The 17,045-nt window shown below is 41.4% G+C and overlaps 1 protein-coding gene across 1 annotated transcript in view; it reads left to right on the forward strand.

Annotated features, from left to right (window-relative positions):
• The window catches only part of AGBL1 (AGBL carboxypeptidase 1), a 707,263-nt gene that overhangs the window by 569 nt on the left and 689,649 nt on the right, over nt 1-17,045 (forward strand). The gene's annotated exons all lie outside the window — the stretch shown is intronic.

Genomic DNA, 17,045 nt, shown 5'->3' on the forward strand with positions numbered 1-17,045 from the left:
TGTCATGTTGTATACATGCTTGCAGTTTATGCAGGGTACATTGATCTAGACTGTACACATTTGTTAATAGTGCCCAATATAATGACTAGATGGCCCCCTTTGTTTGTAATCAATGAATGTAACGGAAACAGCTGCAGATATCCAACGTGCATGTGTGTAAGCTTGCTGTATACACAGCTGTGATTGGCCAACCTACTGTTCATTCATTTTAGCAGCAGCTATTTAATATCATTCTCTCTAGGTAATCAAGCAGGACTTTTAATAAAGATGTGCTCTGCAAATAATATCTATGCATAGTGCTAGATGATTGGCTAGCAAATATATAGGTTTGCATGCACAGTGGCAATAAAGTTCTGTTTGCCTAACATTTGACTACAGAGCTGGGGGATTAGGTAAATGCCATTATGTTCTCACTCCTACTCACCCTGGATTGTCCCAGATCTGTACTGAAATCAAGACTTTATTGGACAGAAAAAAAAAAAGAGTGTGCCACGTTTGTAAATGACAAGTGTAGAAATCATGCAGCAGGTATTTTTATTCTTCAAATTAAATCATTACATTTGGGAGCCATTGGCAATAACAGTGCATAGAATAAATTATTTGATGATTAAGTATAGAAGTTTTAATAACCCTTATGCACGAACTTTCATTATACGTTTACCACCGACATCTATGTCTATAGAGGTTTATGTATATTGTAAATTTTAATTGCTGTTTAGCATGTAAAAAGACACACAGAATTATTTACAGATATATTTTTTTCTCTCTTGTCGCTCCTCTCACCCCTCGCCACTTGCCCCTCTGCCAGTCCTTACATTGGCTTCCTGTAACCTGTAGAAGTCAATTCAAAATACTAACCGTTACCTATAAAGCTCGAAACAACTCTAGCACCAGTTAGAGTTCACTGATTGGTAGATGCGTCCCTTCCCGGTCTCTCTGCTCTGTTGGTGACCTTCTGCTTTTACCATTACTGCTAACTTGCGCTAGTAGGACTTCATATGCACGCCTCTTGTCCTTTGGAACAGCTTGTCTAATAATAAGACTCAATTATTTCAGCAGTCCCTCTGAACCCATCTCTTCAGAAAAAATTGTGGTCTCCCAGAGTAACTTCTGTTTCACAAACCTGTTTCTTGCGTTAAAGGGCCACACTCCACTCTAACCTTTCAGCTCTGCTATTTGCCCACCTTGTCATTTGTTTGCTATCCCCTGGATGCCCTTCCTATTGAGTTGTTATACCCCACCTCCTCTGGACTGTAAGATCATTTGAGCAGGTACCTCATCAACCTATTGTTCCTGTAACAATTCGTAATTGTCTCATCTTTTGTTAAATTTTCTCCCTTTTAAAATATTGTTAAGGGCTGTGGAATAAGTTGGCGCTATATAAAAGCCAATAATAATAATAATAATAGCAGTGAACTGCAACAATCTAATAATTTGGCATGAAATTCCATTGTGGGTATTCACGAATGGTTTTATTCGCTGAACTCTGAATTGTAGAGAATAGAAATCTCAATTTAGGAACAGCTGGTCTGGAAAAAAATGATCCAACTTATAATGTTCCAATGGCTATAGTCAGAACTTGTCTATTTTTGCAGCTAGAATTTCATTTTGCTACAGTTCGGTTTTTAGTGAATATACCCCTTAATATAGGTTGGAAGCATATTTAGCCTTGTAAATGTCAGGTTTCCTACACAATAAAATTTGGGCATTTGCAAAACTCCCATTTGATCCTGAATTACCCTTACGTTAGCCCATTTGGGGTGGAATTGATTAGGGCAAAAACAGGTGCAATTCTGGTACAACATGCTAAAAAAGGAGCAGTCACCATGGAAATTAAGAGAATGTAACTCAACATTTTTCAGCAGTATAGCCATTTGTCTTGCTAAATCTCCCTCTTTGGAGTCAGATTGACACAGTTTTGTTCACCATTACTTCACACCACTGACACCAGTGTTAAAAAAAAACAAAAAAACTATTTATTTACTCTCTTAGTGCTGCCCATAGTGTCAGGGAATAGGAAGGAAAAAGACAGCCAATTCATTATTGTGGAATAATAATTCAATTAGTTGCATTTTTTAGTTACGCAACATTGCAATAAATACATAAGGAAATAAAAACTAGACTTGTGCTTGGCAATAAAATTGGCTAAGCCTAATACTTTTCCCTGAAAAGTGAAAATTTTTCCAAATGCTCAAATGTCAACCGAATTTCAGTCCGCTCAAGATAATTGCAGTACCCAAAACCCAGTTTGGGAACAAAATGGGTGCAAAAATGGACCAATCGGTGTGTACTCCAAAATATATACATAATGTTCTATTCTGTGTATATGTTGCAGTACACTGATCGGAGCATATTCCAGACATTTAGTTCACAGATCAAGTGAGAAATAGTAACCAATAGAGGGAAAAAAAGGAGGAACAGCAAAATAATATTCAGTATTTCTATATTTCTATATTATATAATCATAAACTATATACTATATAAATATAGATTTTGTTTTACCGCTCCTCCTTTTCTGCCCTCTATTGGTCACTTATCAGTTGATCTGTGAATGCAATCAACATTTGGTAACTGTGCAACATCCTTCAATTGTCTTTATTTCCCTATCAGCCATCTTTCTTTTTGACCCTGTGGACAGAATTCAGAATCACGACCCAAAACAAACATGCTCGTCCATTGCACATTTTGGTTGATTTATGATTTCGGTACATTTTAGCTCCGAGCTCAGGAATTCGAATGGTCACTCGATTAGCCCAAACTCAGATGAATTACAGTTTAGTCTGAAACAAATCTCCAAGTTTAATAAAACCCAAGCTTGAGAGGTGACCATTACCTGTCAGGAAAGCAAAATTGTCCACTTAGTTTTCATTATCTCAACATGGCACAGGGCCATTGTAAAAACAACAACATATAAACACCATTGTACAGTACAGCAGGGACATACTGGACAATTCCAAAGGATAAAATGGCCTACATAGTACAAATACCTTGTTTACCCAAGCAACAGTATGTAAATATTATTATTATTATTATTGCCATTTATATAACGCCAACAGATTCCGTAGCGCTTTACAATATTATGAGAGGGGGAATTTAACTATAAATAGGACAATTACAAAAAACTTACAGAAACGATAGGTTGGAGAGGACCCTGCTCAAACGAGCTTACAGTCTATAGGAGGTGGGGCTGCTATTGTTGTAGTGGAAACCAGTACAATATCCTAACTGGTTTCTTTAATTCTAGAAATCTGCTCCAGTATTAATAGTTATACATCAAACACTAACGTTTAATTATGAGATCACCTAAAACTCATGTCAGGATACTTAACTTTGAAGATCCATCATTTGCTGCAAAGTCCCAAATTTAGCATCTCCTGCAGTCAGTTATCACTAAACCTGTTGTGGTTCATTCAATACTGATTCTTCTATTATGTTCAGTGACACCTGCACATCTGGGATCTATATGTCACGTTGTTCAGATAAGAAGTTTGCTGCAGAGTAAAGAGAACCTCTATGCACCATGATATATACAAAGAGAATAGGTTGTTATGGTGCTTCACTTTAGCCTTTATACATTTGTTGTCATTGAATGTACACGGTTTTGGCTCAATTAATCATGAATATATTTAAAAAGCATTAGCCAGTCTCTTTATGTTCCCCCATCAATAGAATTCCTAGCTTGCAGAGATTTTTTACAAAAGATCTGTATGAATAAATGAGATTAGGTATGAAGAAATATATAGAATGTTATCGGGGCTGGCCTTAGGGGTCCTTATTCAGTTTCTTATAAGTTTCATATCAATCAATTGAAATACCAGGTTTTCCTCTCAATGGCAATATACATAAAACAAAAAAAAAGGATTAAAACTAATCTTTTAAAATAAATCTACTGCATTAGCCTGGAGAGGCACAAATGACCTGTACTCTAAACTTATTTAACAAGAACATGACTTCCACATCTTAATGTTGCAGATCTCAAACCATAGTGAAATAAAATACAATTTGGGATTGATGGGAACATATGTGGTACCTGGGGAAATTGAGAAATCAATCTAATTTTTCTGTTGTGTGCTACCTCCACAATAGAAATATAATTTATCTGTATGAGACAGGTGCGATATCAGTAGGAAAACAAAAACTAAAATTAAGTATTACAGTCCTGTGAGCTGCCTATATTTTCAAGACAAAATCCATGTGACCACCTTTCAAAGACAATGGTGAGACTGTAGCAGGTGAGACATCCAATTTTATATTTTTTGAACTATCTATATCACTGTCAGGCCTTAATTGTAATAATACGGGAACATTTTAAAAAGTAGATAACTCAAGTTATTTACCTAGAGAGCATTCAACATCTTTTTGACATCTTATCACCTGCTTCTCTGACAATGAGTATTATTTGGTAAGGGAATTGTGTTTTTTTAAATACACATCCACATGCAATATTGCCTTTCTAATATAGCTTCATAAATATGATGAGCACTTCTGCAGAAGAAAATTTTATTTTTCAGAAATTGATATCCCTGGGTACATCACTTAAGGAAAATTTGTCAGGAAAATTTGTCATGCAGATTTTTTTTCCCATCAAGTCAGCAGGACCTGTCACTACTTCATTGAAGTCAGAACTCTACTCTGAAGGGTACATTCAAAGGGAACTGCTGATTACGTGCAAACCTGCCAATCAGACAACCAATCTTTTATTTTCATTTACAGTCCAGAGCCCTAGATCCAGATAGCCAAGTTCACAAACATCCCCAGGTTTAGCCCCACAAGACAGTGTGGTATAGATTGAAACACCTGAGATACAAGTCAATAATCTTTCGAAGGTCATACACTTATGATGACTCATGCAAATCTACCATATATTGGTGTCAGGGACACATTTTTTGCTGGCTGTAAGATGAATCAATTAAAAATTGAGGGATATAATCAACCAAGAAAGAGAGAGGTAGGAACTCTTTCAGTTTATACATAGCCCGGTTTATTATGTTAGTTTACTGTGGCACAAGCTGCCGGTCAGTTCATTACATCAATAGTAACTCTTGTTTTGCAAGAAGTCCTATGTCACTAGCCATGACATAGAACCTAAAGGGTCATTTCACACTTAGGAGGGGTGAACTTCGACTTGATAGGGCTACATTTTCATTCACCAAAGGCTATGTGTGAGTGAAAATTTAGGGCCGTACTCTAGCAAGATCTGTACACTAAGACATTGTCTTACCTTTGTAGCTCATCTCAGTTACCTGAAAGTCAGAAGACTTTTCATGTTCTCATTGCTTGGATTGTTTGTATGATAGTATGGCTATTTTTGCATTTTTGTTCTTTTTACCCCCCGCACCCCCACACCTTTGCAAGCTTTTGTTTTGTGTTTAGTGACTGTTTAAAACATGCAAAGATCCTTCAAATTCTTATTAATCACTGCTTCATGTTTATTTCCTGTATGTCATTTTGTATTTTGGAGGAAATGTAATAAAGATATCGAGATCTTTTATTCCTTTACAAGTGTGCATCTTACTCTATTTGATGTTGAGGTTTGTGTACTGTGGGAGTTTTTTTTCATGATTCATGCAATGATACATCACAAAATACTCCTTCCTTTTTTCTTCACTTTTTACTTTTTGGGGAATTACATGAAGGGCTGCATCCTAAGCATTGACAATTATTTTTGGCAGACATACTGTCTTCGTTAAATACATTCATTATTATTCTTTATTAATTATTATCTAGGTCCATTTACTACCTTATATTGCTTTTGTGGTTTTTGCCTAGTTTGTTCAATTCTGTGCAATTATTCAAATTTATTTTACCTTTCTTTTACCGTTTCTTCTCCTTTAAACTAAGATATCCCTGTTGTCCTGGAGTACATGTGTCAACTAACTTAACATCACGTACAACACTCTCCTAGTGCATTGCTTTGTTGTTGGCTTGACATACATGTGTTATCCCTGTTGTACAGATGCAGGGATAGTAACGCAGGGCTGAGTGAGAACCTTGAATACAGAGCCAGCCAGCCATATATAACAACATCACCAATTATAGCTTGTATTAGCCTTTCACAACATGTTACTTAAAGGAACAATATAGTTTCAGGAACACAAACATGTATTCATGACACTATAGTGCTAACATTATTATTTGAAAAGGTATTTTATTTACCTTTTTTCCAGCACAGCTCCAGTTTGCTGGGGCTGAAGCCGTCTCCTTCTGCCTTGCTCCACCTCCATGGTTGAGGTAATCAGATGCGATCATCTCAGCCAATCCAGTGCTTTCCCATAGGAAAGTATTGGGATGCTTTTGCGCATTCAATAAATCAGTGTATTTCTGGAGACGTTGGAGCAGAGAGTGGAGATGTTGAACATTAGTGCTGCACACTGTGCAGTACTGACCCAGGATGCACCTCTAATGGCCGTCTGAGTGACTAGCACAAGAGGTGTTACTAGACAGTAATGTAAACACTGCTTTTTTTCTGAAAAGGCAGTGTTTACATTAAAAAGCCCTCAGGGACAGGCTATAGACACTAGAATAACTACATTAAGCTGTAAGGTGACTATAGTGTACCTTTAAGAAACCAAAACAGCAAGAAGACTAGCCACATATAATCCTACTCTTATTTTGTTTTAAATGTTTACAGAAGAACCATTTTGTTTAAAAATATACAGCAGAAATTCTTCTCTTGAAACCTGTACTAATATTTTGTTGATAATCTTGGCTGCTTGGGTGTCAGCCCAAATGGTTGCCAGGCATTTTGTGCTAGAAAGCAACACTTTGTTCCATATTGCTGTTTGATTTGTCCCTCTCTGATCCTTGTGTACTAATAGAAAAGGACGGACACAAGAGGTCAAGTTATGATAGATGGACAGGGCTGCATTCTCAGGCAAAGAGGAGTTCAAATGTTCCACTGTATGATCTACTGTAGTTGAATCAGCGTTACTTCAAAGGACCTCCTTGGAGATGTTTGCGCCCTTGGTGTGATATATTTTTTGTAAGGAGTGAATTAAAATAGAACAGTAAGACCCTGACTGGTTCACATGAAATCAGCAGCTCCTTTTAAATGTACCCTTTAGGACAGAGTGCTGACTTGAGAGAAGTGGAGACATACTCTGCTGCCTTAACTCCTTCATTACCGAGTTCATTTTTGCATAGACAATTTTTACATAAACTTTTTTTAAACACAAGATACATTCTAACCAATAAGCATGGGATAAAACAGAAATGTGTAGATTGCTGTTAAGATATATAAAAAGTTTAAATGTGTGGAGTATTTATTTGTTCATCTATTACAGAAATATGAAGGTGGTGAAAATAGTTTACAGAGTATATTGCAATTCTTTCAAAGTAATATTTCACTCAAGAGACATCCTTCTATAGGCCTCCACCAGCAATGCACAGTGAGTGGGGGCTATTAATGTTATGATAACAGGGGGGGACTCAATTTCTCCTCAAGGCGCCACCAATGAGTGATGAATGGGGGCTGCTAATAAAATAAAGATGGATATAATCAAAATTGTGGTCAGTTTATCAACCCCGATGGACGGCTAGGGTTCTCCAAGCCCCTATCCACTCCCCAAATAACAAAATCCTGTCTACCCGCTCAGCCTAATAACAGTAGAAAAGGGTACTATATTTACCATGAGATATTTTCTGTCTTCTTAAACTATCTAATTTCTTTAGAGACTAGTGTAGGTCGGGGGTGTTAAGGGGGTGTAGGAAACTGGCCAAAATTTTGTGTGGTTTAAGGGACAATGGCATGTCTACCTCCATTCTAGATTTTCTTACTAGCCCCACCTGCCACTCATGGGTTGGGGATGATGACAGACATTAGGTCCCCATCTAGTTATTAAATTGATAGCCTCCATTTGCCAATGTTGGCTCGGGTGTGGGGAGGGGGGGGGGGGCACTAGTATCCCCTGGTAGCTGCCCAGTTGCTAGTTTTGTTATGACAGCGGCAGGCAGGGCTGGACTGGGAAGTAAAAAAGGCGGCCCGAGCATTATATTTACAGCGGCCCACTGAAAAGGGGGCGGGGCCAGATAGGGTGTGTTTTGTCATCACCAATGACAAGCATGCCCCATCACAAAGTGAACATGTTGGTTCAATGTGCTTGCTTGAAATGTGTCTCGGGTGTCTCCAAAGATGGGATACCAGGAGTCAAAAATGCCAGGAAAGAGTATTGTGTAGTGTGTGTGTCAGGGTGATGTGTGTGTGTGTAAGGGGTGTAGTGTGTGTGCAAGAGGGATGCAGTGTGTGTGAGGGGTGTAGTGTATGTGCAAGAGGGGTGCAGTGTGTGTGTGAGGGTGCTGTGTAGGTAAGGGTGCTGTGTGTGTGAGGGGTGAAGTGTGTGTGCTTTGTGTGAGTGATGGGTGCAGTGTGTGTGCGTGAGGGTGCTGTGTTTGAGTGAGAGTGCTATGTGCGTGTGAGGGAACTGTGTGAGGGATCTGTGTGAGGGTGCTGTAAGTGTCAGGGGTGCAGTGTGTGTGTTTGTGAGTGAGGGTGCTGTGAGTGTCAGGGGTATACAGTGCAACATTAGTGTACCACTAGAGCAGGGTATCTTGTAAAACAGAGACTTATTTTTATTTTCTTTGAAATAGTAAAAAGAAACATTTATCAACCACTTTAAGTTGCAAAATTTGATGAGGCCATGTATATTGGTTTATGTGACCGATAGATAGAATTAAATCACTGCTGCTGATATTTTCACTGAAAAATCTATGTATCCGTTTCTATATTTGAACTGATATTTATCGGCTCCCGATAAACCTTTAACATCTGTAATGCAATTAATTCAAACCATTAAATGGCTTATTGGGAGCCAATATTCTGCAGATAAATGTGGTTGCTCCTAATTTAATGAGGCCTGTTGTAGTAGAGCAAGCATTTCAAACTCTCTGCCCGTGGGCCGCATGCGACCCACAATTAATATCTTTGCGGCCCGGCGAGCCGCTAGTTTGCCATGCTTACTAAGGCAGAGTAGGCACCTGCTCTCCCCACATTGCAGGTGCCTGCTCTGCTCAAATTTACCCGGCCGGGTAGGAGAGGTCGCTGGCGTCAGCGAGGGAGCTTAGTCTTCCTGCTCCTTACTGCTCCCTCTCGCACATTCTCTTTAGTGATCCCGCGTGCCAGAATATAACGTCATTCTGGCCTGGCATCACTGAACTGCACACGTGAGGTGTGTGTGTCTTTCAGAGAGTGAGTGTGTGTCTGTGTGTGTGTGTGTGTGTGTGTGTCTGTCAGTGTGTGTGTGTCAGTCAGTGAGTGTGTGTCTGTCAGAGAGTGTGTGTGTGTGTGTCTGTCAGTGTGTGTGTGTCTGTCAGTATGTATGTGTGTATCAGTCAGTGAGTGTGTGTCTGTCAGAGAGTGAGTGTGTGTGTGTGTGTGTCTTTCAGTGAGTGTGTCTGTTAGTGAGTGTGTGTGCCTGTCAGTGACTGTGTGTTGGTCAGTGTTGTGATGGGCGACTGAGCAGTGGAGGTGCACGGAGGCACGCATCAACGTGCTCCACCTTCACAGGGTTTCAAGGAGTAGAGGGAGGATCCGCTTTGGCACAGGGTGTGGACGGCTCTATTGGGGGTATACCAGAGGTTGGACTCCGGAGTTGTATACTGGCAGCGGCAATGTGAGAAGAGTCTGCTTGTTGGCTTATATTGTTTTTATTTTTTATTTTAAACAAGGGCCGAGGTTTAGTAGAGGGGGTGCTGGGATTTAGTAGAGGGGGGTGACTGGGATTTAGTATAGAGGGGGGGATTTAGAATTAGTATAGAGGTGGGGACTGGGATTTAGTTTAGAGGGTGGGATTGAGGTTTAGTAGAGGGGGTGCTGTTTTTTTTTATACTGTACTTTTCAAAACAAACCTACGTTTCTATGAAAATGTAATTTTATTTATTTTTTTCGGCCCACATAAACTTAAACCTTGTTTATTTGGCCCGTGCTAGCCTTTGAGTTTGACATGCTTGTAGTAGAGGAAGGGAGATGTAGGAACTCACATAGGTAATCCACCTATGAGTAATGGGGATGACTCTAAAAGGAGTCTAAAATTATTCTAAAATTAGTAATATAATGTTGTAGGGTACAGCGCATGCAAGGAAATTATTGAGTGCACCTATACCTACAAGATTAATATGTGGAATATTTAAAGGGTAAGGCAAGTGGTACCAGTGGATATGTCCAAGTAGGGGTCCAAAGTTCTATTGAGGTCTACATTAATGATCAGTATACCTTTCCATATCCAAAACAATACCTAGAGAAGAGATCTCCTTCTGTTGCAGAGCAAGCAGTTCCATAATATAGACAATAATAAAGACAAAATACAGGATTTCTAAGTGTGCTATAAGTGCCTAGAAAACCAGTATATAATATTCAATTGTATCATCTATTGACCACAGTTACTCCTAAAAGACCTGAACTGGTGTGTGCTGTATGAGAAGGTATGTGGGTTACCATTAAAGTTTGTTCAAAATTAGATCCAACTGTGTTCACCTAGGCCTTTAGCGCAATTCCATACTTTTAGGAAATAAGCAATTCTTGTTCACAGTTTTTTCCTCAGTGGTTCACACCTACGACACTCTCTATTGAGTTATTCATGTACCATTTAATGTGTGTGAAGTTATTTCTGGGTTAGTAATTCCAGTCTCTTAATTTACTGCATGTTTTGAACTGAATAAGTTATGTTCTTCTGAGCTGCTGGGCAAAGTGTGTGCACTCATGGTAGAAAGGTGATAACGTCCCTGTCAGTTGATTTAACTTTTGCACTGGTCTTAAAATGTCCCTGGGGCCTCGTAAAATACTTAGAGAGCTTCAAACCTAGTAAAATTTGATTTGTGTTCACAATGCTAACGGCTTGAGCAGCATTTTTCTGACGTTGATATTAAAAGCTTGAATATATATCTTCTATATCTTCATTATGATTGTGTTTGTTATTTTGTTAAAATGTCTTCTCACTGATCCAGCCCAGCAAAATGTGAGTGTTATTTTTTTTCAAGTTATACAGAAACAGATAAAAGTATAGATGACAAAATGTTTACATTTCCTGCTGATTCCAAAGTTTATTTAAAGGAACACAATGCAACTGATTTGACTACTTAAACTGAGAGGGCTCCATGGCATTATTGGCACCACCACACTGCAATGGTTATAGTGCTTGGAGTGGTCCTTTAATGAATGGTTGAATTCCTAAGAGTTTTAGAAAATTGGCAAACTTTTTTTTCCAGCCACTTGGGTGTAATTTTTGCAAATCAATATGAGTCTCACTTTAGTTAATTAGTCTCTGAAAGTATTTCAGTGGAGTGAAGTTAAGAAAGGTGTAGTACCGGGACACAATGTGAATGTAGAAAATGATACTACTTTGCACTCTAGGCAAGATCAGCTACTTCCCCAACTCCAAAAAAACTCTCCTACAATTTCTTTGTGTATCTCTTTTTCCCCTTCCTCGGCCCCTCTGTGTCTCTTCCCCCTAGCATCTTAGTGCAGGGGTTCTCAACCCAGTCCTCAAGGACCCCCTACCATTCCAGGATTTAGGGATTACCTGGATGTGTCTAAGGTGTTTAGAAAAAGAAGGGGAAAAAAACAACTTAGAGTCTAAGGTTTTTTTTTTCTTTTTCTAAACACCTTAGACACACCCAGGTAATCCCTAAATCCTGGACTGGTAGGGGGTCCTTGAGGACTGGGTTGAGAATCCCTGATCCTAGTGGGTCTCTTTCTCCTCTAGCTCTTCTGTGTGTCTCTTCCACTCCCCAGGCTCTGTTTGTGTTTATTTTCTTCCCTCAATTCCTCTGTGTGACTCGTTTTCCCATTCCCCAGCTCCTCTGTTTGTCTCTTCCCCTTCAAAACATTTGTCAGTCTGTTTCTCCCACCCTCAGTCCCTTTGTGTGTCTCTCTTTTCCCACAACCTCTCTTTCCCCCCCAGTGTGTGTCCCTTTGTGTCCCCCAGCATCTATGTGTCTCTTTGTCCCCAAGCCCATCTGTGTTTATTTTTGTCCCACCCACCCACCCCTTCTGTTGACCATTTTGCCCCTTCAGCCTTCTGTGTGCCTCTCCTCCCCCCTCAGCCCTCAGTGTTCCTCTCCCCCTCAGTCTTCTGTGTGCATTTACCCCCTCAGTCCTCTGTGTGGTTCTTCCCCCCTCAGTCCTCTGTGTGCTCCCCCCCCCCCAGCCCTCGGTGAGCCTCTCCTCCCTGAGCCCTGTGTGCCTCTCCTCCGCCCACTCAACCCTCTGTGTGAATCTCCCTCCACCATCCAATGCCAGCTTACCTACCGCCTGCATGTAGCGTGGCCGAGCGGTAGAGAATCTTCTTTTTGTTCTCCCTGGTTTGACAGCAAGAAGTGTAGTGCTCTCTGTGAGCACTTTTTGTCAGACTGGGTACAGGAAAGAAAAACTCCTCTACCACTGTCCGCGGCTCGGTCACGCTATATGCCGTGATCAGCAGGAGGGGAGCGCTGTGCAGTCACTCTGAGACTGCACACCCCCCAGGCTGGTGCACCCTAGGTGGCTGACTAATTCATCTAACGGTCACAGCTGCTCTGCCAAGAGGATACGCATGATGCATATCATACTATGAAAACTAAAAGTTTAAAGATCATTGAAAGCACATCATATTTCAGGCAGATATGAAACCAATCCAGATTTCTTAGATGCCTTGTGACAGAGCAACTAACTGTGATTATCACTGTAGCTGCTGACTACAGAAGACTGTCTTGTCTAGACAAGGCATTGAAGTGTCAATATTTGCCCTTTAACTGGGGACATGCAGCAAAGCTTTATTTCAAGGACAGCAATGATTTTAATTCAGCCTAGTTTTCCCATAAATGTTCATCTGGACACTCTACAGCTATGATGAGTCAGTGTAGCCACCTGCTGATTTAGCAAAGTGAAACATAGAAATGAAAAGGTCTCTTGACACTTTGGAATATCTGAAGTCTGTAATACTAAAATGCCAGTATGTCGATCATCAACCCAGGAATATTCAATGTCCATCAATATGGATGAAAGAATTATAACAGTTATAGTCTGTATGGTAAGCGTTTTGAGCCTATGGTCTTAAAGTGACAATTTTTCAATCTCCAACTTAAAATTATTTCTAAAGGTCCATAAATATAAACCCAAATCAACAATTTCAAGTATATAAATAACAAAGCATAAACATATACAACTATACATTTATGATGTAAAGTGAAAATGAATAAAAAAAAATCAAACTACCAATAATGTATTCACTCTTTTTAAAACTCATCATATAAATCAAAAAAAATATAGTATTTTAAAGGAAATCCTTTTGGTAAAAGTACTTATTAGAAAAAAAAATAGCAATATATGTTAGAAAAGTAGTAGTAAACATTATTGTAAACAGTTATACAGGTTAAAATCAATATTAAGACCCTTGGGGTGCTCAGTACCTATATTGCTTGCCTATTAAATTTTATAACATGACAGGAGGCTTCGTATTTGCTTAAGTCTCTCTTTACTAGAACTCCACAGCAGCACAGAAAACAACCAATCAGAAAAAAGTTAGGTACTATAAAACTCCCCTCCCCATGCATCATTTCCTCTTTCTTTGCTGCTCCGCATCAGTACAGGTCAGAGTACCACTGCCTCCTGCTTATGTGGGTGGCTTTGGGTTTTATTTTGATTTGTTAGGATTATTTTCTGGTATCTTAGTATTTTTCCTATTTGTTGTCTGTACCTTTTATTTAGTATCATATATTTTTCTACTTTTATATATTTACATGTTATATTTTTATACTTTCGTTATCTGTACTTTTTATTTAGTATCTTAGATATACGTTTCTTCTTATTTTGCCTCCCCTGTCTTCTTGGGGATTCCTTTCCTCATGTGGTAGTTTTAGGGGAGTTCTTGGGGATTCCTTTTCAGCCATGCCTTCCCCCTTCCCCTCTCTGCATGCCCCGCCATTCGTCCGCGGGCTGCATGCACGGCATAGGGGTTTCAGGAGACTAGCCTCTGGCTGTCTCCTGATTTCCCCGAACCTCTTTGTGTTTTACTGGCAACCGTGGTACTCGCGGTCGGAAGCGAGTACCCGGCGACCGAGCCACCCTCCCACGCGGCCGCCCCGCTCTCCACGTGGCCGCCGCCACACTCAGCTCCTTCTCTGAGCCGCGGGCAGCCGAACGGGTGGAGGAGGGTGCCCCTACTCGAAACGGCCCCTCCTCCGTCCACGGATCGGAGCTCTGCTTTTGCCGCCCTACCGGGATTCCCCGACGGATTTATGGCAGGTTTGCCTCCCCCCCTTTTCATTTATGCCTTATATCTCAACGCAGAGACATGATGTAAACCAACATGCTTAGACCTGGCGCTTTTTGCCCAGGGTGTTTCATATAAGGAGTAATATGATGCCTGTAAGGCTGTAGATGTGTGACTTTCTTTAGGGAAATATTTTAATGTAAAACGCTTCCGTTTATATTCTGTTTTGTTTCTTGTATTCTGTCCTTATTTCTCATAACCCACTTCTTTATGCTTTGTGTGATCTTACATATTTAGGTCACCCTTTATCTTTCGATGACAGTGTACATCTAGACTGCAGGATTTTTTAGTTGGCTTTACATTCTTGAGATTGCTATAACATTTTTGCTGTCAGGGTATATCACAGATTTAGTTTTACAGTTTACTGTGTGCTTTCTGACAGTGTAGATCACAGATTTAGTTGTACTGACTGTGTACTCAGAGTTTTAGCTTTCCTGACTACCTGTATCACAGACTGCTGTGAGTTTTGCTACTGACATGTGGGTTTGCCGTCAGTGTATATCTCAGATCGCGGAGAGTTTCTGCGGTCAGTGCGTATCGCTGTCTAGTGTGCGTTCTCTGTCTGGGTATATCACAGTTTTTCTCAGAGTTACAGGTGTATATGGACGCAGTTATACAGGCTCTGTACAGGGGTATACAGTGCCAGTTAGCTCTTGGATTCATATCCTTCTCAGTGTATATTTTTTCTAGCCCAGCTACGAGGTCCCAGGAGGGACTACTCTGATATGTATTCTCTGCCTATGGCGTATATATATATGAGCTACAGACCTGGCTCTGACTCTAACTGGTATGGAGACCAGTCTACGCTGATACCTTACAATTTATCAGGTTCTTGGGGAGAGTCATTGAAGTGGGCTATTGTTTAGCCCTACTCCTGGAAGTGCCCATGGTTGCATATCATTAAGGTGGTATGGTGATGGTAATATGCTAAGACATTTTCTAACGATCTGTGTGCGCACGGCATACCGATTCACGGTTTACGGAGAGTATCGCCCAGTGTATCTTACGTTCATGGACATGATGGTCACTAGGACAACTTCCGCTTTACCCGCTACAGCTGGAATACCACTGTTTGCCTGCTGGGCATTTAAGGACTGCCAGTCCTGGTTCGGGTTACTCACACGGCACTACGCTGTCTAAAGGGTTGGTGTCTAAGGGTCCTATGTCACAAGAGGCCCTGAGGATCTACTAATTTTGGGACCTCTATCCGAACCCAGAGGTCCCCGTTACTCATTCAATACCCATTGTAAAGCGCTACGGCATTGGAAGGCGCTATATAAATACGTGTTAATAATAATATAATGGTGATACACAACCCATTGATTGGCCTGCTATGTCTGTGCCCATATTAACGGCCCGCTATGTCTGTGCCCATATTAACGGCCCGCTATGTCTGTGCCCATAAGAACGGCCTGCTATTGTCTGTGCCCATAAGAACGGCCTGCTATTGTCTGTGCCCATAAGAACGGCCTGCTATTGTCTGTGCCCATAAGAACGGCCTGCTATTGTCTGTGCCCATAAGAACGGCCTGCTATTGTCTGTGCCCATAAGAACGGCCTGCTATTGTCTGTGCCCATAAGAACGGCCTGCTGTGTCTGTGCCCATAAGAACGGCCTGCTGTGTCTGTGCCCATAAGAACGGCCTGCTATGTCTGTGCCCATAAGAACGGCCTGCTGTGTCTGTGCCCATAAGAACGGCCTGCTAGGTCTGTGCCCATAAGCACGACCTGATATGTCGGTGCCCCATTTGTATGGCCTACTATGTCGGTGCCTATTAGCTTGGCCAACTATCCTGTGTTCATTAGTTTGGCCTGCTGGGCCCGCTCTATTGGTGCCGAACCCCCTTTTGGCCGCGGGCCTGGGGGAATATCACTGAGGAGAAGCCACTGCCCACCAATGACACGGAAATGGGCAGGTGTCCGGACAAGCACCATGGCCATGCTATCCAAGAGGACACCAATATACGGCCATCTGGATATGGTAGGTAGGGTGAAGGCCCTAACCTCAGACCTGAAGGGCAAGTTGTCTTACGAAGACCCCGGACACACATCCGCGGTTTGCGCCAGTCCGGCGACGGCACATCTCCAAGGAGAACTTTGCACAGGCAAGGACCGGTACTCAGTCACCTACAGGAGAACGCGGTGTTTTCCTTGTCTTTATCAACTAACTCCGTATCTGCCTCCCGGTATCCATATAGCTATCGGTAGTTATTCCTGCGTAAGGTTAGCTCCTGGCCCTGTGCGGTGGGGCTTACTTGTCTTGCCTTCCGGCCTGCTATTTGCCTTCTAGCTGAGATAGAATTTGCGTTTTTACTCATACCTACGTTATTGTTGTCTTTTTCGTTTTTCGTGACTTCCTTTTCCTTTCGCTCGGGTCGTCGAGAGGCCTGACTTGACCTCCTCCGACCTCCTGGGTGCTCGTGGATAGCGGAGAACGTCTCCTGCTTTCCTCAGACTACCAACGGTCCGCCTGGAACCCGCGCGCGCGCACGGGATCCGGACGGTCAGTTGATAGTTTTTCCATCGTTTTCCCGTAGATTGCCCTCAGCCTTATGCTGATACTCGTATTTGGTGTACCCTTTAGTTGGTCGCCCTGAGTCCCTAGGGACCCTAGCTTGGATCACAGGAGGGTGCGACCCTCCATCTCTTCAATCCGAGAATATTTTATCTGCCGGAGCAGAGAGCGAACCCCTCTCAGATACGTTACCGGACACTGATTTGTTATTAGAGGGCGCAGCCCCCCCCTCAACCTCAGCCGGAGACTGAGCTGGATACAGGGGTCATGTTTGGAGGAAGCATTCTCA

This window comes from Pelobates fuscus, chromosome 3 (assembly GCF_036172605.1).
Source record: "Pelobates fuscus isolate aPelFus1 chromosome 3, aPelFus1.pri, whole genome shotgun sequence".
Classification (NCBI taxonomy): domain Eukaryota; kingdom Metazoa; phylum Chordata; class Amphibia; order Anura; family Pelobatidae; genus Pelobates; species Pelobates fuscus.